Here is a 23,196-nt window from a genome sequence, read left to right as displayed (position 1 = left end):
TTGCAGCCTACCCATTCTGACCTAACTCCTCCCTTGAAATTCCCTAACAGATAAGGGTACGTAACAGCTCATGCGATGCTCAGTTGCAATTTGTCCCAAAACAAACAAGAACAGCAGCTGAGGGTTTGAGTTTGAACATGCACTGTATTAAAGCAGCTTTTATTTCCATTGATAAATGCTAGATATTCCTACAGAGATTCTCCAGGTGAGTAAGCGATTCCTGTTTCTGTTTCTATTTTTGTTTCATATATATACAGTATATATATGTTACATGTGTCTCTGCAATAGTATAAATGTGTTATACACTATCAGGGGCTGCTTTTTTGTGCACCTCATCTACAACAAGGGTTTTTTTTTCATTTATGTTTGTGGACCTTCACCATTTGAGGAAGTGAGTTAGATAAGAAAGTTACAGGTATGGTGAGCAATGACTGACAAAGGCACGTACTGCGTATTCCTTACAGAAGTGTAAGCAATTTGTTCTAAAAAACACCGGCTAAAGTCCAACATCGTTAGCAATCTTATTACTTAAACAGAATTAACATCAATAAACTGTAAGGTGCTGGTACATGCGAGTAGATTTGATCTTTTATTAAACAAAAATGCAATTACAGCTCTAAAAAGGTCAACCTAGACTTCTGTAACAGATCTGTTCAGGTCATCGCTGTTTCTCTGACCTTGTGAGTCTTTGGAATTTTAAAAGTGTATTTTGCTTGCCTTTCATGTGGTCTGTGTACAAGTCACTGTGGCGTATGCGGTCCTACACAGCCTTGCTATAGACGTGACGAGCCTCCACTATGTTGCAATGGAGAACAGGTTCAGTACGGAGCTGCCGAGAAAATTCAGCTGGAAAGCTCGTTGCAGAAAAGCATCGTTATCTGTGTCCAGCGGCAAAGCGTCCATCGTGGGTGCTGAAGAATCGATTTCACAGGCTGCGGGTCCAGGCGATTTAGAGTGTTAAAGGTCCCAGCGAAAACGAAACGGCGCTGGTCCTTTTACACGCACGCACGCAACCAAATGCAAAGGACGCCGCAGTCGGCAGGATTTGAACCTGCGCGGGGAGACCCCAACGGATTTCAAGTCCGTCACCTTAACCACTCGGCCACGACTACAGCAAGCGCCGCGGCCGCTGCCTTCTTGCTACAATCGAACAGGGAGTGCGAGGCGGCGGCGGCAGCGGAGGCAACTTTTTTCAAGTTCACTCTCCGTTTAAGAAACCTTTTACGCCATACGTGCAAGCACACACACACACACACACACACACACACACCTCAGAGGACTTAAGGGTGGCTTCAAGTTGGAATGATAAAGTCTCCCCGTTCGGACATGAAAACAGAACGTTCTTAGACAGAAAGCAATCAACAACGGAGACATGTGGATGACGATTTTAGTCACTGCACTTTGAATAGCATTTTTACTCCAGTTACAGGAGATGCACCAATGGCCCTTGACCTACGCTCTTACCAATGCCTTGAACATTCAAACAAAACAGCCCTCAAGTCCTGCGGTTTAATATAACGCTGTTACGTGTCGAGGCAGTATTTGACTCTGTCCTACCGTTGAGACACGGGGCGTATATGGAAACGAACACATGCTACGGATCGTCTCTAATCGGTCCCTACAGTTGGAAGGCTCCTTGAAGCGTGCACCCCCATCATTCATCTTTGCGCATCTGTGAAAGGTAGACTCTTGAGCAATGTTTGAGCCAGCTCTAAGGCAACTAGTGCTATTGGACAGACACCTCTGGAAGATCCTAAGAGTCTCTTAACACCACTTCCAGCAGCAAGCTTAATTGTTCGCTGGAGGTCTCCCACCCAGGTACTGAACAGGCAAAGAATCACCAGTACATTGAATGAGGAAGTTAATCCTGAAATCCAATTACATATCTCAAGGTAAGACAAATCCATAAGAACATGTCTTAGTATTACTTCTGTAGCGGCGAGGCTTAATAATAAGGCAGAATTAAGTGTTTCTGAGCTTCCCAAATGAGGCCCCATTTCTCTGTTCATCTCTGTGGTGCAGCCACAGAGAAACTATTCATGCAAGATGTTTTCTTTTGATAAGGACAGCTCCCACAGGGGGATGCACTTAGCTAAGCCTGGCTATCATGATCAATGGTCATCCATTGGCGCCTATCTGTTTAGGGAGTGCCAGTTGGACATCTGGACTGCATTACTAAGTGTCAGGAGTAAGTGACTCATATCTCACCTTGATCAACCAATCAGGGACCGGTAGGGCCGAGTAACCCACGTGGGACTCTGATGCCCATGGAACTTTCAGCCAATCAATGAGCTGAAGTTCCTCCAGGTAAAAACAGGCAACACAGAGAGCCTGAGAGATTCAGATTCAGATTCAGAAAGGGAGATTCAACAAGATTCAGTAAGATTCTAAAGGGCAGGACGGCCCAGGAGCAGAAGGCTCCCAAGGGCAGGACATTCTCGCAGCGCGCCTCCTGACCATCCTGAGACTCAGCCCGGACAACCACGGAACGGCCAGTGTGTCCGAGTGCCAGATTTTTCCTTTGTTCTAAGAGTCTAGAGTGGAGGTTGCCAGAGAGTAACCAGCAGCAGGCCTCGTGAACAGGTCGGAACTGTGGACAGCTGAATCACTATTCAGAACTAGCTCTTCATCGGGAACGAACCGGTCCTCTTCCTGACTTGCTGGGACCCACAGTCATCTTTTCTCCTGTGCACAAACTTTGCTAGTTAAAGCCAACAATGAGCATCAGCAGCGCACCGTCACAAGCCGCACAGCACAGCCTGGCACGGAGCCAGAGAGCGCGGATTGGACAGCAACAGCCTGCAACTGTTTCTTTGTGCCCGCAGGAGATCTGAATCCCCAAAGATTGGATGAGTATTCAACTTCAATGCATTACAGCTCGAGAATTCAATTGTTATCCCAACCAGTTGATATCAATTTAATTCCTAAGAGTTATGTACTTGTTTTGAGTATCTAATGTAGAAGTTGTAACCAAGTTCACTTTACGAAACGGTCTAAATGAATGATATACTGAACGTATGTCCTCTTGATATGTGTAACACTTTGTAACTGACCGAATATACCTTTTGTATTCTGATAACCCTCTCGATAAGATCTGTTAGGTATATGCATATTCTATGTATTAATAAATGTATCCTCGTGTATTAGTACCTGTGTGTGCGCGTTGTTTGAGTTATGTCACATGGTTGGATTCTAAAGCCATCAAAAGAATCAACTTTGTGATTTACTGCTACAATTAATAATTGTCTCAGTAAATGCCCAAACCCTACAAAACTGGTGCCTTCAGAGAGCCACTATGATTACATATTTGGTGTCCCTGAACCGGTTTTCCCTACATTATTTGGCGTCCCTGGGCCGGCTTAATCTACATTATTTGGCGTCCCTGGGTGGGCTTAATCTACATTATTTGGCGTCCCTGGCACGGGCGTGGCAAGACTGAAATGAGTCAACCAAGCGGAATAATTCAATATAAAACGCCGCGGGTTTCATACACGACAATACAGTGTGCTGAAAGCCGAAAGAAAAAAAGTTCCCCTTGCTCTTTAAGCAGTGCTTGATTGTTTTGTGATCTTTTGCGATCTACCGGGTTGATTGCATACTTGATCTTGTGGTTTTCTGTGGTAAAACTGTGATTTCGTACTTAAAAGTAATACTCTTTAAGTTTAACGATGGTTGCTAAAAGGTCTGAATTCGAGTCGCTATTAAGCACTCTCTCTAGCAGCGACAGGTCTGACCACGATATCTGCCATATCTCCGTCAGCGGAGACGCTAGAATAAATCTCCATTCTCTGAGAGAGCTAGCGAAGGACATAGAGAGATTTGACCCCGCAGTGTCAGAGAATAATATCAAGAGTTATATTCAAGACCTCAGGTATAACCTGCAGTACCTGCCAAATGCCACAGAACAGGAGAAAGTGTTTCTGGTCAGGAAAACTACCAGCAGAGCTGTACATGAGTGGATGGCTAGGCAGATGAAAGAAGTCTGTAATGATTTTGAGCAGCTTTGTCAAGCACTTATCGAAGAATACAGTGCGTTTATTGACCCGACTGCTGCGATAGCCGCCGCTCTTAACATTAAGCACGAGAGAGCAGAGTCCCCTCGCGAATATTACGAGAGACTTAGACAAACTTATTTTGCAGGGCGAAATGATGAGGGTTGCGAAGAGAACACACATTTCAAGGGTTTATTCATTGCGAATCTCCACCCATCAGTCAGAAAGATGATCTTAATGCATACAGATGCACAGACCATGAAAATGACTGATATTAAGAGATTCGTGCAGAAAGCCTGGGAGTATGATGTCCAAAGTCGCTCTGAGCAAAAAGCTGTTAAAGCGACTGTGTCCGCCGTCAGAGCCAGCAGGGTTAATTCCCTCCTGCTCGAAGGAGCACAGGCTCCTGAGCTGGCTAAGCCCCGTTCCAAAGCAGGCACACAGGACCGCACCCAGCGTCCTAAGTGCCATGAGAACACCGGGGGAGGGAAAGGGCTAGAAAAGGCTGAACAAAAGGATTCAGTAGCCGCCCGCCTGGCCAGGCTTGAACAAGCTTTATTAGGACAGGGATAACCGCTCCCCAAGGCTGCCGGAAGCGTGAATGAGCCGATACTCTCCACTGGAGGAGGCGGAGACCCGCCCCCTCTCCCTCCCTCAGTCTATCTGATTGAGCGGAAGGGTTCCTGCCTGGATGAATTCAGCCACTCCCAAGTGAGTGCTGACTCCACCCCTGAAGTCACAGAGCAGGCAGTAAAACGCAGAGGAAAAGCAAGAAGCTTTTACCTCAAGGCTGCCATGGGAGATGTCTTACCCAGTGAGACACTGATTGACACTGAGGTTGAAAGGTGTTTGATGTCACACGGCAAGCTCAAAAGGGTTGAAAAAGAAAAGGGCATGCGACTCAGAGAGGAACCTTTGGTGGATCGCCAGAAAGGCAAAGTGTGGAAACAGGTCAAGGCTCCTAAGCCTTCTGTACAGAAGAAAAGGGGGGCCAAGAGGCAGACTGTGCTCACACAGTGCCCACCGAACACAGAAGCCTATGTGAAGATTCCTTCTGTTCCCTCTGGACAAGAAATAAAAATATTTCCTTGTTCCCCGGATATACAGGGAAGTCGTGTCCCGGCTGAGGTCCCAACAGCCTCCCTGCCACAGGAGCGGTGCTCCAAGCAGCCGCCTGATCCACCAGGTAAAGCACACCCCTTTTACATCCCTAAAGAGGAGCAGATCTCCCCACCTGGCGATGAAAAGGAGCTTTCCCTGTGCACCCTGGCACCCAAGAGGGGTCAGGACCACCACCCCGCAGTGGTGGAAGGGATCCAGATGGCAGGAGAGCAGGTTGGTGATGTAGCCCTCACCCTTAGCCCTGAGAGGTCCTCTATTAGTGAGGATATGCTTGAGCAGCTGTCACAGGGCCACCGCCAGGTGCCCCTGGTGCAACATTCACAGGTTAGACAGGAGGTCCAGCTGGACGCTGAGACTACTGCGCTGTGGACACACCTGATCCCAGATGCCGATTCCCTCTGCTGTGACCCAGGGAACCTGCAGTCAGGTAACATTATTTCTCACAACTACCAGGTAGTGAGTGAGACTGACCTGATTGTTCCTGCCTCAACGGCAGGATTGCCAGCACACCCAGTCCCCCAGAAGGGACAGGGAATGAAAGCCGAGCCGGTTTTCTTACAGCCACCAGCTCAGTCTGTCAGTCTGAGTCTGACCAACAGTGGTTCAGCCAGACTGGAGCTGGATGGTCAAGTCACCCGCCTGCCAGTACAGGACATCGCAAAGAGGGGTGTCAGAATCCCCGCCTGCACTGACATGGGCCTGGTGAGTGATAGTAAGTTCAAAGACAGTGAACTAGCTATCCCAGTGCTGGGGCAGCTCCCTGAACCCCTAGCGAGGGAAGGGGGGAGCGAGCAGGTGTCCTACACCCACGCCCAGCGAACGATTGTAAACATGCCGATAGAGGGATTCCTCAATCAGGAAGTGTGCAGGGTGGACCGGAACAGTGAGAATGGGGTAACAATCCCAGATCACTCAGGTGCTCCAGATGACCACTCAGCCGAGGGTCAGGCATGCTCCACCGCTGCACCGCCCCCTGCAGGGTTCCTAGAGCACAGGCATGAACAAATCGAAAAAGCAGATGCCCTGGAAAAGGAGGAGCAGCATCAGCAGCTGCGTCAGATCTCCCCAGATTTCCAGGATGTTGGTGCCCAAGATGCCACAGGGCATACTGAGAAAGACACCATGTACACGCTGCGCCAGCTTAGAAAGGCAACAGTCACTCAGAAGGAGATGACTGGGATCAGCCACCCGAAAAGACTTTTGGGAGGACTGATTGCTGCCGCCACTGTTGCACGTTTGCTTTTTCTGGTAGGTTTGTGTGCTACTGGCACTCTCACCCTGACTGCCCCAAGAAGGCAGGTGTCAGAGATGCCAGAGGGTAGTGACAGACTGTATCGACAGCAGCAAAAGTTGGAAAGCTTAGGGAAAACCCTAAAGGCAACTTCCTATGCAACAGGGTTAAACCTTATTCCCCAACCAGTGGACATGATTGTTGGTGTTATACAGTGGGTTTATGCTTGTGTGCAACAGGCCAGAATGTTGACACAAGACCTGTTAAGGGAGTTTAGTGCCACTGTAGCCAGTCTAGCCATGGCACAAATCCCAACAGACTTGATTCCACTCTTCTCAGTAGAGGAGTGTGTGACATTAACCCCATCACTCATAGCTCACCCAGAAGGCAATCCAAGATTGAATTTGGTTCCAAATCTTGAGATGGGTATGGCTACCAAAGCTATTGGCTGTGTCTAAACGATTCACCAATGAAGGGTGTAAAGCTACTAATGGGCAGAGGGAGGTTAATGAACCCCATGAAGAGCAGGTGGGAAGTAAATGGCTGGTCAGCACACCACATTTAACTGACACTATGACTTGTGACAGGCATGATACAGCTACCGCAATGCAGCTACCTAATCAAACAGTTTTCCTGCAAGTTCCCGAGGAGGCCATAGTACAGCTTGAACTTAACACTGTACGGTCTGGAACCAGACAACATAAGACCAAACTTGAGGTCTTGGATGCCTTCAGGTGCCACACTATTGAATTGGATAGAAATCCAAGAAACAGTAAGCCCTGAAGAGGTACAGGTAGTTAGTTTGCTTTAATGGAACAAACCTCCAAACCACCCTAGCAGATACCCAACACAGGTGTTGTGGTTTATCGGGGGCTGGGAACAGGAACTGTTGTTATTGTAACACTACTGCCGGGTAGCTGGATCATGACTGACAGTGTACTCTGAATGCTGTACTCTTGCATCAAGATGTACTCTGGGTAGCACAAATGAGTCGAAGGTAGCATGTCAAAAGAAAGGAAGTGACTTCTCCCCAAATATCTACTACAGAGGTATCAGATATTGACAGTGAACTTCCTCATGTGTAATTCCTAGACTGAGATAATGTCTCCTACCGTGTTTATACATACTCCAGATGTTATTCATCCTGTTTGTATCCAATGCTGGTTCCGGTATGAATTCTAGAGGAGTAATGTAGACATTTAAGATTAATGTTCTAATGGCAAGGGACATCACTTAACTCTGTTTTGTTTTGAAGGCAACAATGTCTCGGGACCTCGTGGCCTTCAAAAAGGGGGGATATGTAGCGGCGAGGCTTAATAATAAGGCAGAATTAAGTGTTTCTGAGCTTCCCAAATGAGGCCCCATTTCTCTGTTCATCTCTGTGGTGCAGCCACAGAGAAACTATTCATGCAAGATGTTTTCTTTTGATAAGGACAGCTCCCACAGGGGGATGCACTTAGCTAAGCCTGGCTATCATGATCAATGGTCATCCATTGGCGCCTATCTGTTTAGGGAGTGCCAGTTGGACATCTGGACTGCATTACTAAGTGTCAGGAGTAAGTGACTCATATCTCACCTTGATCAACCAATCAGGGACCGGTAGGGCCGAGTAACCCACGTGGGACTCTGATGCCCATGGAACTTTCAGCCAATCAATGAGCTGAAGTTCCTCCAGGTAAAAACAGGCAACACAGAGAGCCTGAGAGATTCAGATTCAGATTCAGAAAGGGAGATTCAACAAGATTCAGTAAGATTCTAAAGGGCAGGACGGCCCAGGAGCAGAAGGCTCCCAAGGGCAGGACATTCTCGCAGCGCGCCTCCTGACCATCCTGAGACTCAGCCCGGACAACCACGGAACGGCCAGTGTGTCCGAGTGCCAGAACTTTCCTTTGTTCTAAGAGTCTAGAGTGGAGGTTGCCAGAGAGTAACCAGCAGCAGGCCTCGTGAACAGGTATTTGGCGTCCCTGAACCGGTTTTCCCTACATTATTTGGCGTCCCTGGGCCGGCTTAATCTACACTTCGTTTACATTAGTATGGCACTGAGTTGGAGCTCCTCTTTAAGCTGTGGTTTAGTTTTGCATTCATGTGTTTCTAGAGCAGTTATTTATGGGGGTGGGTGGGTCTTTCACAGAGGCTCAGGACAAATCCCCCGCCTGAAAGTCTAATGTGTGCGTTCAGACAGTCACAGGTCAAGAGCCAGGCAGGAGGACAATGGACAGAAGAGCCAACGAACTAAAAATAAAAGAACAGATATGAAAAAGCCACCATCTTTTTCTTTTTGACATTTTCCGACTTTCATGCAAGCCAGGACAAAGTTGCTCATAGTATTCAAATACTCTATCGAGTGCTTTGCTGAGTTTTTGCAATTTGATTGTCGTCCTGTCAGCCTGTTTCTGTTTTTTTTTTTTCAATCTAGGGATGGAAAGTATGAGGGAAATGATGGAGCAATCAATAACCGCTCCGGAAAAATGGCAGAAAGAAATGGTCCGTCACTAAGGACATTTGTGAAGCAGAGGAGTGACATCACCACAAAGGCGACACATTCTGCTGATGGTTTTGGTGAATAATGATTGAGGCGCGTTAAGAGAAAGGTAGCTGTGTCAGCATGCGTAGGCTGCAAAGGATCAAGCAAAGGTTTACTCCATGCTGAAAAGAGAAGAAAAGAAGCACAACGTTTCGACTGTGGAGCCTTCTGCGCCATCTTCTTTAGCGGTGATGATGTTTACATTGGAAAAACTGAGACATGCGTCCCTGGGTGGGCTTGAACCACCAACCTTTCGGTTAACAGCCGAACGCACTAACCGATTGCGCCACAGAGACTGACGGCCACTTATGCTCCCTACATTTGCAGGTTTATGGTCAAAGAAAACAATCACTTGCGCTTCTTGCAGCCGGCAATCTTTTTCCACTGACAACCAAGAAATGGATTTCATCTTTCACAAGCTGTATGGATTTCTTCAAAAACAAGTTATTCCAGAAAGGAAATGAATTCTTGCATTAAACTGAACCAAGCTGTACATGTTTGTCTGAAATGATACATTCGGCACAACAAGACACGGAGAGAGGCACCGCTGGTATTCAGACCCAGGATCGCCTGCTTACTAGGCGGGCACTTTAAGCCACTAGGGAACAGCGCCAGCGGAGCACCACGCTTTTACAGACACTTGGACACATCTGCGTTCGGTGTGCACTTAACCTGCTCTCTGAGCCCGTTGCCTCCGTCCCATTTAATAGCAGAACTGACGCCAAGAGAAATGATGAGAAATGGCATTTATCGGGCACTTTTCATGTCCAAGGAGCTCAATGCCCTTGACACCTCCCCAAGGCGACAGAGCTGTGCATTCTTTGGCGACACCATTTTTTCTTTTGTTTAATTTCTATACTTATTGATAGAATAAAAACGATATGTCATGTACTGTAAGGGAAATGTCTCTTTTCATGGGGAAAGCTAGCACCAGCAAATGTTGTGTTTAGAAGAAGTGATTTAACATGACACGTGACCTAATTTACTGGAGCAAAAGCTCACCCAGCAAGCCCTGCTTTACTTCTACAGGAGAGAAGTACTGTAGAGTCTGCAAGATGTTCAGCTGGGTAGCTACGTCAGCATGCCTCGGCTGCAAAGGAACAAGTACTAGGTTTATTGCATGCTGAAAAGAGAAGAACGGAAACACAGCATTTCGACTGTGAGGTCTTCTCACACCTGAAGAAGCCTCACACCTGTAAAAGGCTCCATGGTTTTCTTTCTTCTCTTTTCAACATGGAATACACCTATTGTCTGCAAGATGTGACAATTTCATGGTGTTTTGGAAGAAAACCTTTTTTCTTTGAATTCAAAATCAATCGGAATTTCAGCACGACACATCAACACTTTTTCTGTTTTAAGGAGATGATATTTTAAACCTGATAAAAATAGTAGGAAACACAAGTTTCTTGCTGTGAAAATTTAGATGGGGAAGTGTACTACTAGTAGCAGTGTAGAGCTCTCTGTGGTGGAGTGCAAGCGCATGTTCTATGGGCCAGTGGCGTAATGGATAACGCGTCTGACTTCGGATCAGAAGATTGTAGGTTCGAGTCCTGCCTGGCTCGTGAGGCTTTTAAACCTCTCAGGTTCCTCGGTAACAGGTTGCCGTCATGTATATGAACTATAGAAAAGCATTTGCCACAACCCGTAAATTAGCACGCAAGTGCGGGCTGGTGAACACAGAACTGTATGGAGATCATCTCCAGCTCCGAGCTCAATTGCAATGAAAAAACATGCAGAACAGAACTGGAGAGCAGCTGAATTTGTGCTCAGTAGGGTGGGGAGGACTCAGCATTGCTATTGTTCTAATTGGCATGAACTGCAGGGGATCTGAATCAGAACACGTCACTTAGTTCGATCATTGCGGCAATATGTAGGCCACGTTAATACAGAATTATTACTTTGTCTGTCTCGTCTTTGTATATAGCTGAATGTCCCTGACAATTTCATGTTAGTTTTTAAGAACGACATTGGTGCTAATATATACATATATAGCATATAAGGAACACGTTTGTCCCAAAACAAACAAGAACAGCAGCTGAGGGTTTGAGTTTGAACATGCACTGTATTAAAGCAGCTTTTATTTCCATTGATAAATGCTAGATATTCCTACAGAGATTCTCCAGGTGAGTAAGCGATTCCTGTTTCTGTTTCTATTTTTGTTTCATATATATACAGTATATATATGTTACATGTGTCTCTGCAATAGTATAAATGTGTTATACACTATCAGGGGCTGCTTTTTTGTGCACCTCATCTACAACAAGGGTTTTTTTTTCATTTATGTTTGTGGACCTTCACCATTTGAGGAAGTGAGTTAGATAAGAAAGTTACAGGTATGGTGAGCAATGACTGACAAAGGCACGTACTGCGTATTCCTTACAGAAGTGTAAGCAATTTGTTCTAAAAAACACCGGCTAAAGTCCAACATCGTTAGCAATCTTATTACTTAAACAGAATTAACATCAATAAACTGTAAGGTGCTGGTACATGCGAGTAGATTTGATCTTCTATTAAACAAAAATGCAATTACAGCTCTAAAAAGGTCAGCCTAGACTTCTGTAACAGATCTGTTCAGGTCATCGCTGTTTCTCTGACCTTGTGAGTCTTTGGAATTTTAAAAGTGTATTTTGCTTGCCTTTCATGTGGTCTGTGTACAAGTCACTGTGGCGTATGCGGTCCTACACAGCCTTGCTATAGACGTGACGAGCCTCCACTATGTTGCAATGGAGAACAGGTTCAGTACGGAGCTGCCGAGAAAATTCAGCTGGAAAGCTCGTTGCAGAAAAGCATCGTTATCTGTGTCCAGCGGCAAAGCGTCCATCGTGGGTGCTGAAGAACCGATTTCACAGGCTGCGGGTCCAGGCGATTTAGAGTGTTAAAGGTCCCAGCGAAAACGAAACGGCGCTGGTCCTTTTACACGCACGCACGCAACCAAATGCAAAGGACGCCGTAGTCGGCAGGATTTGAACCTGCGCGGGGAGACCCCAACGGATTTCAAGTCCGTCACCTTAACCACTCGGCCACGACTACAGCGAGTGCTGCGGCCGCTGCCTTCTTGCTACAATCGAACAGGGAGTGCGAGGCGGCGGCGGCAGCGGAGGCAACTTTTTTCAAGTTCGCTCTCCGTTTAAGAAACCTTTTACGCCATACGTGCAAGCACACACACACACACACACCTCAGAGGACTTAAGGGTGGCTTCAAGTTGGAATGATAAAGTCTCCCCGTTCGGACATGAAAACAGAACGTTCTTAGACAGAAAGCAATCAACAACGGAGACATGTGGACGACGATTTTAGTCACTGCACTTTGAATAGCATTTTTACTCCAGTTACAGGAGATGCACCAATGGCCCTTGACCTACGCTCTTACCAATGCCTTGAACATTCAAACAAAACAGCCCTCAAGTCCTGCGGTTTAATATAACGCTGTTACGTGTCGAGGCAGTATTTGACTCTGTCCTACCGTTGAGACACGGGGCGTAAGTGGAAACGAACACATGCTACGGATCGTCTCTAATCGGTCCCTACAGTTGGAAGGCTCCTTGAAGCGTGCACCCCCATCATTCATCTTTGCGCATCTGTGAAAGGTAGACTCTTGAGCAATGTTTGAGCCAGCTCTAAGGCAACTAGTGCTATTGGACAGACACCTCTGGAAGATCCTTAGAGTCTCTTAACACCACTTCCAGCAGCAAGCTTAATTGTTCGCTGGAGGTCTCCCACCCAGGTACTGACCAGGCAAAGAATCACCAGTACATTGAATGAGGAAGTTAATCCTGAAATCCAATTACATATCTCAAGGTAAGACAAATCCATAAGAACATGTCTTAGTATTAGTTCGTTTACATTAGTATGGCACTGAGTTGGAGCTCCTCTTTAAGCTGTGGTTTAGTTTTGCATTCATGTGTTTCTAGAGCAGTTATTTATGGGGGTGGGTGGGTCTTTCACAGAGGCTCAGGACAAATCCCCCGCCTGAAAGTCTAATGTGTGCGTTCAGACAGTCACAGGTCAAGAGCCAGGCAGGAGGACAATGGACAGAAGAGCCAACGAACTAAAAATAAAAGAACAGATATGAAAAAGCCACCATCTTTTTCTTTTTGACATTTTCCGACTTTCATGCAAGCCAGGACAAAGTTGCTCATAGTATTCAAATACTCTATCGAGTGCTTTGCTGAGTTTTTGCAATTTGATTGTCGTCCTGTCAGCCTGTTTCTGTTTTTTTTTTTTCAATCTAGGGATGGAAAGTATGAGGGAAATGATGGAGCAATCAATAACCGCTCCGGAAAAATGGCAGAAAGAAATGGTCCGTCACTAAGGACATTTGTGAAGCAGAGGAGTGACATCACCACAAAGGCGACACATTCTGCTGATGGTTTTGGTGAATAATGATTGAGGCGCGTTAAGAGAAAGGTAGCTGTGTCAGCATGCGTAGGCTGCAAAGGATCAAGCAAAGGTTTACTCCATGCTGAAAAGAGAAGAAAAGAAGCACAACGTTTCGACTGTGGAGCCTTCTGCGCTATCTTCTTTAGCGGTGATGATGTTTACATTGGAAAAACTGAGACATGCGTCCCTGGGTGGGCTTGAACCACCAACCTTTCGGTTAACAGCCAAACGCGCTAACCGATTGCGCCACAGAGACTGACAGCCGCTTGTGCTCCCTACATTTGCAGGTTTATGGTCAAAGAAAACAATCACTTGCGCTTCTTGCAGCCGGCAATCTTTTTCCACTGACAACCAAGAAATGGATTTCATCTTTCACAAGCTGTATGGATTTCTTCAAAAACAAGTTATTCCAGAAAGGAAATGAATTCTTGCATTAAACTGAACCAAGCTGTACATGTTTGTCTGAAATGATACATTCGGCACAACAAGACACGGAGAGAGGCACCGCTGGTATTCAGACCCAGGATCGCCTGCTTACTAGGCGGGCACTTTAAGCCACTAGGGAACAGCGCCAGCGGAGCACCGCGCTTTTACAGACACTTGGACACATCTGCGTTCGGTGTGCACTTAACCTGCTCTCTGAGCCCGTTGCCTCCGTCCCATTTAATAGCAGAACTGACGCCAAGAGAAATGATGAGAAATGGCATTTATCGGGCACTTTTCATGTCCAAGGAGCTCAATGCCCTTGACACCTCCCCAAGGCGACAGAGCTGTGCATTCTTTGGCGACACCATTTTTTCTTTTGTTTAATTTCTATACTTATTGATAGAATAAAAACGATATGTCATGTACTGTAAGGGAAATGTCTCTTTTCATGGGGAAAGCTAGCACCAGCAAATGTTGTGTTTAGAAGAAGTGATTTAACATGACACGTGACCTAATTTACCGGAGCAAAAGCTCACCCAGCAAGCCCTGCTTTACTTCTACAGGAGAGAAGTACTGTAGAGTCTGCAAGATGTTCAGCTGGGTAGCTACGTCAGCATGCCTCGGCTGCAAAGGAACAAGTACTAGGTTTATTGCATGCTGAAAAGAGAAGAACGGAAACACAGCGTTTCGACTGTGAGGTCTTCTCACACCTGAAGAAGCCTCACACCTGTAAAAGGCTCCATGGTTTTCTTTCTTCTCTTTTCAACATGGAATACACCTATTGTCTGCAAGATGTGACAATTTCATGGTGTTTTGGAAGAAAACCTTTTTTCTTTGAATTCAAAATCAATCGGAATTTCAGCACGACACATCAACACTTTTTCTGTTTTAAGGAGATGATATTTTAAACCTGATAAAAATAGTAGGAAACACAAGTTTCTTGCTGTGAAAATTTAGATGGGGAAGTGTACTACTAGTATCAGTGTAGAGCTCTCTGTGGTGGAGTGCAAACGCATGTTCTATGGGCCAGTGGCGTAATGGATAACGCGTCTGACTTCGAATCAGAAGATTGTAGGTTTGAGTCCTGCCTGGCTCGTGAGGCTTTTAAACCTCTCAGGTTCCTCGGTAACAGGTTGCCGTCATGTATATGAACTATAGAAAAGCATTTGCCACAACCCGTAAATTAGCACGCAAGTGCGGGCTGGTGAACACAGAACTGTATGGAGATCATCTCCAGCTCCGAGCTCAATTGCAATGAAAAAACACGCAGAACAGAACTGGAGAGCAGCTGAATTTGTGCTCAGTAGGGTGGGGAGGACTCAGCATTGCTATTGTTCTAATTGGCATGAACTGCAGGGGATCTGAATCAGAACACGTCACTTAGTTCGATCATTGCGTCAATATGTAGGCCACGTTAATACAGAATTATTACTTTGTCTGTCTCGTCTTTGTATATAGCTGAATGTCCCTGACAATTTCATGTTAGTTTTTAAGAACGACATTGGTGCTAATATATACATATATAGCATATAAGGAACACGTTTGTCCCAAAACAAACAAGAACAGCAGCTGAGGGTTTGAGTTTGAACATGCACTGTATTAAAGCAGCTTTTATTTCCATTGATAAATGCTAGATATTCCTACAGAGATTCTCCAGGTGAGTAAGCGATTCCTGTTTCTGTTTCTATTTTTGTTTCATATATATACAGTATATATATGTTACATGTGTCTCTGCAATAGTATAAATGTGTTATACACTATCAGGGGCTGCTTTTTTGTGCACCTCATCTACAACAAGGGTTTTTTTTTCATTTATGTTTGTGGACCTTCACCATTTGAGGAAGTGAGTTAGATAAGAAAGTTACAGGTATGGTGAGCAATGACTGACAAAGGCACGTACTGCGTATTCCTTACAGAAATGTAAGCAATTTGTTCTAAAAAACACCGGCTAAAGTCCAACATCGTTAGCAATCTTATTACTTAAACAGAATTAACATCAATAAACTGTAAGGTGCTGGTACATGCGAGTAGATTTGATCTTCTATTAAACAAAAATGCAATTACAGCTCTAAAAAGGTCAACCTAGACTTCTGTAACAGATCTGTTCAGGTCATCGCTGTTCCTCTGACCTTGTGAGTCTTTGGAATTTTAAAAGTGTATTTTGCTTGCCTTTCATGTGGTCTGTGTACAAGTCACTGTGGCGTATGCGGTCCTACACAGCCTTGCTATAGACGTGACGAGCCTCCACTATGTTGCAATGGAGAACAGGTTCAGTACGGAGCTGCCGAGAAAATTCAGCTGGAAAGCTCGTTGCAGAAAAGCATCGTTATCTGTGTCCAGCGGCAAAGCGTCCATCGTGGGTGCTGAAGAATCGATTTCACAGGCTGCGGGTCCAGGCGATTTAGAGTGTTAAAGGTCCCAGCGAAAACGAAACGGCGCTGGTCCTTTTACACGCACGCACGCAACCAAATGCGAAGGACGCCGTAGTCGGCAGGATTTGAACCTGCGCGGGGAGACCCCAACGGATTTCAAGTCCGTCACCTTAACCACTCGGCCACGACTACAGCGAGCGCTGCGGCCGCTGCCTTCTTGCTACAATCGAACAGGGAGTGCGAGGCGGCGGCGGCAGCGGAGGCAACTTTTTTCAAGTTCGCTCTCCGTTTAAGAAACCTTTTACGCCATACGTGCAAGCACACACACACACACACACACACACACACACACACACCTCAGAGGACTTAAGGGTGGCTTCAAGTTGGAATGATAAAGTCTCCCCGTTCGGACATGAAAACAGAACGTTCTTAGGCAGAAAGCAATCAACAACGGAGACATGTGGATGACGATTTTAGTCACTGCACTTTGAATAGCATTTTTACTCCAGTTACAGGAGATGCACCAATGGCCCTTGACCTACGCTCTTACCAATGCCTTGAACATTCAAACAAAACAGCCCTCAAGTCCTGCGGTTTAATATAACGCTGTTACGTGTCGAGGCAGTATTTGACTCTGTCCTACCGTTGAGACACGGGGCGTATATGGAAACGAACACATGCTACGGATCGTCTCTAATCGGTCCCTACAGTTGGAAGGCTCCTTGAAGCGTGCACCCCCATCATTCATCTTTGCGCATCTGTGAAAGGTAGACTCTTGAGCAATGTTTGAGCCAGCTCTAAGGCAACTAGTGCTATTGGACAGACACCTCTGGAAGATCCTTAGAGTCTCTTAACACCACTTCCAGCAGCAAGCTTAATTGTTCGCTGGAGGTCTCCCACCCAGGTACTGACCAGGCAAAGAATCACCAGTACATTGAATGAGGAAGTTAATCCTGAAATCCAATTACATATCTCAAGGTAAGACAAATCCATAAGAACATGTCTTAGTATTACTTCGTTTACATTAGTATGGCACTGAGTTGGAGCTCCTCTTTAAGCTGTGGTTTAGTTTTGCATTCATGTGTTTCTAGAGCAGTTATTTATGGGGGTGGGTGGGTCTTTCACAGAGGCTCAGGACAAATCCCCCGCCTGAAAGTCTAATGTGTGCGTTCAGACAGTCACAGGTCAAGAGCCAGGCAGGAGGACAATGGACAGAAGAGCCAACGAACTAAAAATAAAAGAACAGATATGAAAAAGCCACCATCTTTTTCTTTTTGACATTTTCCGACTTTCATGCAAGCCAGGACAAAGTTGCTCGTAGCTACTTGTGGATTCAAATACTCTATCGAGTGCTTTGATGAGTTTTTGCAATTTGATTGTCGTCCTGTCAGCCTGTTTCTGTTTTTTTTTTTTCAATCTAGGGATGGAAAGTATGAGGGAAATGATGGAGCAATCAATAACCGCTCCGGAAAAATGGCAGAAAGAAATGGTCCGTCACTAAGGACATTTGTGAAGCAGAGGAGTGACATCACCACAAAGGCGACACATTCTGCTGATGGTTTTGGTGAATAATGATTGAGGCGCGTTAAGAGAAAGGTAGCTGTGTCAGCATGCGTAGGCTGCAAAGGATCAAGCAAAGGTTTACTCCATGCTGAAAAGAGAAGAAAAGAAGCACAACGTTTCGACTGTGGAGCCTTCTGCGCCATCTTCTTTAGCGGTGATGATGTTTACATTGGAAAAACTGAGACATGCGTCCCTGGGTGGTACGTCTCTTTGTGCCTGCGCGGCAAAGGCGAAGTGCCACTTCTCCTTTCCTGGTACTATAAAAACGCTAAATCGCTTGGCCCTGCTGCCATGGAAATGAGTTCTTCAGATAACCACACATCTTGCGTTCGCACCTCTGGTGTTTTACTTATGCCTTTGAAAACCTAATGAATAAAACTGAAAGAACCGACACAATATGTAGGTGCTCGTAAAGCACGCATTAAAGAACTGTTAAAAGCAAGGGTTTCAGTGGGTTAAATGAGGAGAAGGCGTGATCGCTAAATGTTGACTTTGTATTTGGTGTTAGAAACATTCTTACTGTGCATGACGTGCAACAAATTTAGCCACAGAAATTGCATCACGCTTTCATGTATGGTATTGCAGACACCAACGTTGCCTAGATAGAAAACCGAAATAGCCGTGGGTTTGCTTGCTGGTCTGAAGGATCTCTCTTCGAATCTCTATCATTTGTCAATTGAAGAAAAAGGTGCTGCAATCTGATACGTTCAGAATCAAACCCGCAGCTGTTGTTCGACTTTATTTCTTGACTAATTACAACTGAGTGTCGCATGAGCAGTTACGTAAACTTGTCTGATATATTTGAACACAAATGCCGTTCTTCAATTAAAACTAACAGTACATTGTCAGGGACATTCAGTTCTATACAAACAAGAGACAGACAAGAGAATATTTCTACCTTTCATGTGGACTACGTGTTGACTTACTGATCGGAATAATTGAAAAGTTCGGGTTCATAGCCGATGCAGTGCGTGCTAATTAGAACAACAGCAATGCTGAGCTCTCAGCACCGTACTGAGCCCAGGTGATTTTCTAAAGCTGTCAGGTGCAGTTCATTTACATGAAGGAAATCTCTTACTGAGTACGATTACAATGCAGTAAGTAGCACAGACTACTTAGGGGAGTAGCCCGATGCGTTTAAAAACCAGCCGAGCCAGACAGGAGTCAAACTTGCAATCTCCTGATCCATAGTCAGACGCTTTATCCATTGCGCCACTGGCCCTCGTGTGATACTGCAGGGCTGTAACCCAGTGAGATAAGCAATGCAACTAGTAAAATACCCCCGGTCCATTCTTTTCCAAAAGTGAGAAACACCTGTTTTCTACATTTTGTCTGTTTTAAAACCATATCTCTTTAAACCAAACCAAGAGTTTGTCTTTTGCACTGATATTCTGATTCATTTCGATTTCAAAGAAAAAAAAAACATTATCTTCCAAAGCATCATAAAATTGTCCCTTCTTCCAGACTCCAGGTGAGCAGATCACAGAGTCCGTAATGAGCTTCCTCCATCAAGCAAAGTACCTGAACATAACTCTGTCTTCATAAAAGCGCCCCTTGAAAGGTCTGCTATACTACTACAAGAGAGAAGTAGAGTCTGGAAGAAGGGACAATTTTATGATGCTTTGGAAGATAATGTTTTTTTTTCTTATACTGAAAATGAAAGGTAGTTGTTTCTATATGGACTCAGTCTTTGGAATTTGTATATATATATATTTCAGTGATCCCTCAGCCATTCCTTCTGTATTGTAATTCAATTTCTCTTTTAAAATTCCTTCCCCACTTCTAGGACCTGCAGTTGCTGAACTCCACAATGGCTTCTATTGGAAAGTCTGTGACTGAGACCAAGTAAGTGTTCACTTTTTTATGAAACCATTATTTATTTTGGAGCAATGAGCAATTCTTATATAAATGCAATAAAATCATTATGCTCAAACTATGAGAGAGAATTTTAAGGATAATTTAATAAATCAGTCTTAGCTTGTTTCTATACACAGATGGTATTATTTATTTTCAAAGGAAACCCGCGAGGATTCCCCTGGTGTGCAAGATTTGCCTGAATACTTTTGATCAGCTTCCTGCTCTCTTGAAGAGGGCGTGTATGAAGCACGCCATGGCAGAACAGATCAGGATGGCCTCTCAACAGGCGAGGGAGGACATGATGAATCACCTGAAGAACGGGGTCATCGTGGATTACCACAGAATAGAGATCGTGTCTGGTGAGGCAAACAGAATAGACTGCTAGAGTCCTTGGGCCTTTTTGTACATGGGAAACCTGAAGACACATCGGCAAGGTGAGATATTTTTAATCTATAACGCTTCTGTAATTTCTTTTTGAAATCATTGTTACAACATATTATGTAAAAGCATGTTGAAAAGAATCTACCTACATTCCAGCGGCCCTGAGCAAGAGGCCGCTGTCCAGGAGGAAGAGATGCCAGAGGCTGCTCTAGAAACTGAAACAGAAGCAGATAAGGAAGGGGAAGATGTGAGCTCTGAAGAACTCTATCAGCAGTAAGACTTTATATTTTTCAGATGTATCTATTTTTTACTAAAATTCTAATTTGTCTTATAGGTATAAAATGTTTAAACCGGTGTTTTATATCCTTACAGGCCCTGAGTAGTTAAAAAGTATCAGCAGGCTCTCCGGAAGAGAGTGACCCAAGCTGGACTCTATAGAAAGCACTCCCTGGATGCTCTTCTCCTGATTGGATTCAAACAGTACCTTACCAAGGATCTTTGAGTGGCAAATTATTCTCAGGAGGTATTTATTTTTTAAAGGCATTTAAAATTAAGCAATGGTATCTTCATTGTAAATGTTTTTATTTCTTAGCTTAAAATTCACCCATGTGAAATGATGTCAGACATAAACATCATGACTCTATATTTTCTACCTGAATCTATTCTACTTAAATTATTACATTATACACAATTTGAGTTCATTTTAAAAAAGTAAAAGGTAATGAAAGGAATGCATTTTCATAAGAAAGATAATACCGATATGCATGTGATAATCTTCCTAATATCATATAGTGCATCATTTGGACACTTTGTGGGCTTGAAATACAAAGAAAATCATGTTCTATGGTACAAGATAAATGCAAAGCTTTTATTATAATTAGATTTGTTTATAAAGCATAAGCAATCATTTATTACATTAATATATGTAAAAATAACATTTTAGCATCATACGTTAAGTATATTTAGTCCCTAATGCTGAAAGAAATGATCATAGAACATGACTTCTAACCTTACCTGCGGTGTTTTTGATCCCTATTGCTCAATGCACAGTGAAAGCATTGCATACATGTCTGACAATGAGAAATGGGCCCCTGAGACAGTCATTTGCCTGTTTCACAAGTGATCGTATTTTACTAGAGATTCTGTTTGGGATTCAGATGTGCATTCGGACAGCAATCCCTTTCAAGAAATGATACGTTCTGGATGAGGTCAAAGGTGCTGGAACACTGTATTTAGGATGTGTTTGCAGTTATTCTGTGTCTCTAGCTTCAACCCAGTGATATATATATATATGCTCACTGATTTTTTGGTACATGCCCAGGGCAATAATCATTATGAGGATTTATTTCCATATGTGCTAGAGGTAGTGTTGTGAAATTCTTCAACACACTGGATCGCAGGTTTAAACCCCCTGCACTCTTACTCCTTAAATACCAACAAATGCAGATATGTAGCAATCATATTGTAGCGGACACTCATTTGCCTGTTTCACAAATGATCATATTTTACTAGAGATTCTGTTTGGGATACGGATGTGCATTCTGACAACAATCTCTTTCAAAAAATGATTTTACCTTATTGCAGCTTTGCCCTTCTTGCCTCTTTGGAAAATATCTCCATCTTGTGGTCGTTGTTGGTAATGTCTAGACAATATCTCCATCTTGTGGTCGTTGTTGGTAATGTCTTCTTATGCATTTTTTTATTTCAATTCTTTATTAGTTGATTCTAGAATCTCTACAATAGAGCTGAAAATATCAGTTTTGTAGCAGACAATATGAAATTAGTTATAGTTCAATTAAGAATTTATTACCCTGTTTGTAACATAACAAATTAAAATTGATTAAAACTAAGTTTGGAACACCAGGGAACATAAAAAATGATTTTTAGGAAAACCATGAGGTTCTCTGTGTCCGATGCCTGCAAAGGGAGAAAGCTAGAATCCTTTGATTTTTCAAAATTTGAAAATAAACATCATATAACAACAGCTTTCATTCCTAGGAGTGAAAAATAACCATTGTTGAAGACATATTAGTTTCTAAAACACTACAATAAAGTTAAAAACATCCGTTTTATATTACTTTTAGTATTTTTAGTGAAATTAGTCATTTATTGCACTATTTTTAATATAATCTCAAATTAAAAGTGATTAGAATTAAGTTTGGAGCAACAAGGAACACAAAAAAAAAAGATTTTAAGAAAAAAAATGATGTCTTCTGTGCCAGGTGCCTGCAAGGGGAGAAAGGTAGAATCCTACCCAGGCTCCTGGAGCTCTGTCCTGGCTAAAGGAGGGTGAATCCATCCCCTTCAAAGCTCCATGAAAAAATGATCATTTAAAATTTGAAAAAAAAAACATCATATAACATCATATAACAACAGTTTTCATTCATAGGAGTGAAAAACAACCATTTTTAAAGACATATTAGTTTCTAAAACACTACAATAAAGTTAAAAACATCCATTTTATATTACATTATTTTTTGTGAAATTAGTCATTTATTGCACTATTTTTAATAAAATCTCTAATTAAAAGTGATTAAAATTAAGTTTGGAACAACAAGGAACACAAAAAAAAAAGATTTTAAGGAAAAAAATATTGTCTTCTGTGCCAGGTGCCTGCAAGGGGAGAAAGCTAGAATCCTACCCAGGCTCCTGGAGCTCTGTCCTGGCTAAAGGAGGGTGAATCCATCCCCTTCAAAGCTCCATGAAAAAATGATATTTTTAAATTTGAAAAAAAAAAAACATTATAGAACAACATCTCTTGGTCCACAGAGTGCAAAAATCCAACTTTGAAGAAAATCCATTGACTGATCCCCGAATCCTGAAGTTTCTTCGCATGATATCGGGCTTGCAACCACTTTCTGGAAAATGATGAAAAATGCCAAAAATGAAAAAAAGTTATCAATTCTAGAGCCTAAGAGGAAAATAAGACAAATGTATATCTCCAAATAATTTTATGTGCTTCAGAAGAGCCCAGGAAAGTTTTTTGCATACATGAAACCACGCCCGTTTGCACGTAAGCAGACATGGTTGCACACACGACTGCATGAAAGCACGCGTGCATGTGAAATCATCCTGTTAAGAATTTGAAAAGCCACACCACGGCGCACTTGAAATAGCTCTTACATTAGTGGTAGACGCAGGAATCGCCTTTTTATTTACGCTCTTACCAACGCGATGGAAAGCAAAACAAAGCAAAGCAGAGCAAAACAAAACGAACAAACGCAAAACCCTCACGTCCCGCACTTGCATATAACGCCGTTACGTGCCCAAGCGGTATTGTATGTCATTCTAGCACTGCACCCCGGGGAGTACGGTATATGGGAATGAGCACACGCCACGAATCGTCTC

General features: G+C 43.8%; 7 non-coding genes across 7 annotated transcripts; 2 read left to right on the top strand and 5 right to left on the bottom strand.

Moving 5' to 3' along the window:
• Positions 1-1,030: 1,030 nt before the first annotated feature.
• trnas-uga (transfer RNA serine (anticodon UGA)) lies at positions 1,031-1,112 on the bottom strand. The gene has a single exon. It is a non-coding gene; the product is annotated as a tRNA-Ser (tRNA).
• Positions 1,113-9,091: 7,979 nt separating this feature from the next.
• Positions 9,092-9,165, bottom strand: trnan-guu (transfer RNA asparagine (anticodon GUU)). Its single transcript has one exon. It is a non-coding gene; the product is annotated as a tRNA-Asn (tRNA).
• Positions 9,166-10,358: 1,193 nt separating this feature from the next.
• Positions 10,359-10,431, top strand: trnar-ucg (transfer RNA arginine (anticodon UCG)). Its single transcript has one exon. It is a non-coding gene; the product is annotated as a tRNA-Arg (tRNA).
• Positions 10,432-11,817: 1,386 nt separating this feature from the next.
• trnas-uga (transfer RNA serine (anticodon UGA)) lies at positions 11,818-11,899 on the bottom strand. The gene has a single exon. It is a non-coding gene; the product is annotated as a tRNA-Ser (tRNA).
• A 1,532-nt stretch (positions 11,900-13,431) lies between these two features.
• On the bottom strand, positions 13,432-13,505 carry trnan-guu (transfer RNA asparagine (anticodon GUU)). The gene has a single exon. It is a non-coding gene; the product is annotated as a tRNA-Asn (tRNA).
• A 1,193-nt stretch (positions 13,506-14,698) lies between these two features.
• trnar-ucg (transfer RNA arginine (anticodon UCG)) lies at positions 14,699-14,771 on the top strand. Its single transcript has one exon. It is a non-coding gene; the product is annotated as a tRNA-Arg (tRNA).
• A 1,386-nt stretch (positions 14,772-16,157) lies between these two features.
• trnas-uga (transfer RNA serine (anticodon UGA)) lies at positions 16,158-16,239 on the bottom strand. Its single transcript has one exon. It is a non-coding gene; the product is annotated as a tRNA-Ser (tRNA).
• Positions 16,240-23,196: the final 6,957 nt, after the last annotated feature.

The sequence above is a fragment of the Lepisosteus oculatus genome, unplaced genomic scaffold, assembly GCF_040954835.1.
Source record: "Lepisosteus oculatus isolate fLepOcu1 unplaced genomic scaffold, fLepOcu1.hap2 HAP2_SCAFFOLD_52, whole genome shotgun sequence".
Classification (NCBI taxonomy): domain Eukaryota; kingdom Metazoa; phylum Chordata; class Actinopteri; order Semionotiformes; family Lepisosteidae; genus Lepisosteus; species Lepisosteus oculatus.
Note: the sequence above shows the minus strand (reverse complement) of the source record. Positions and strands in the feature narration are given on the sequence as shown.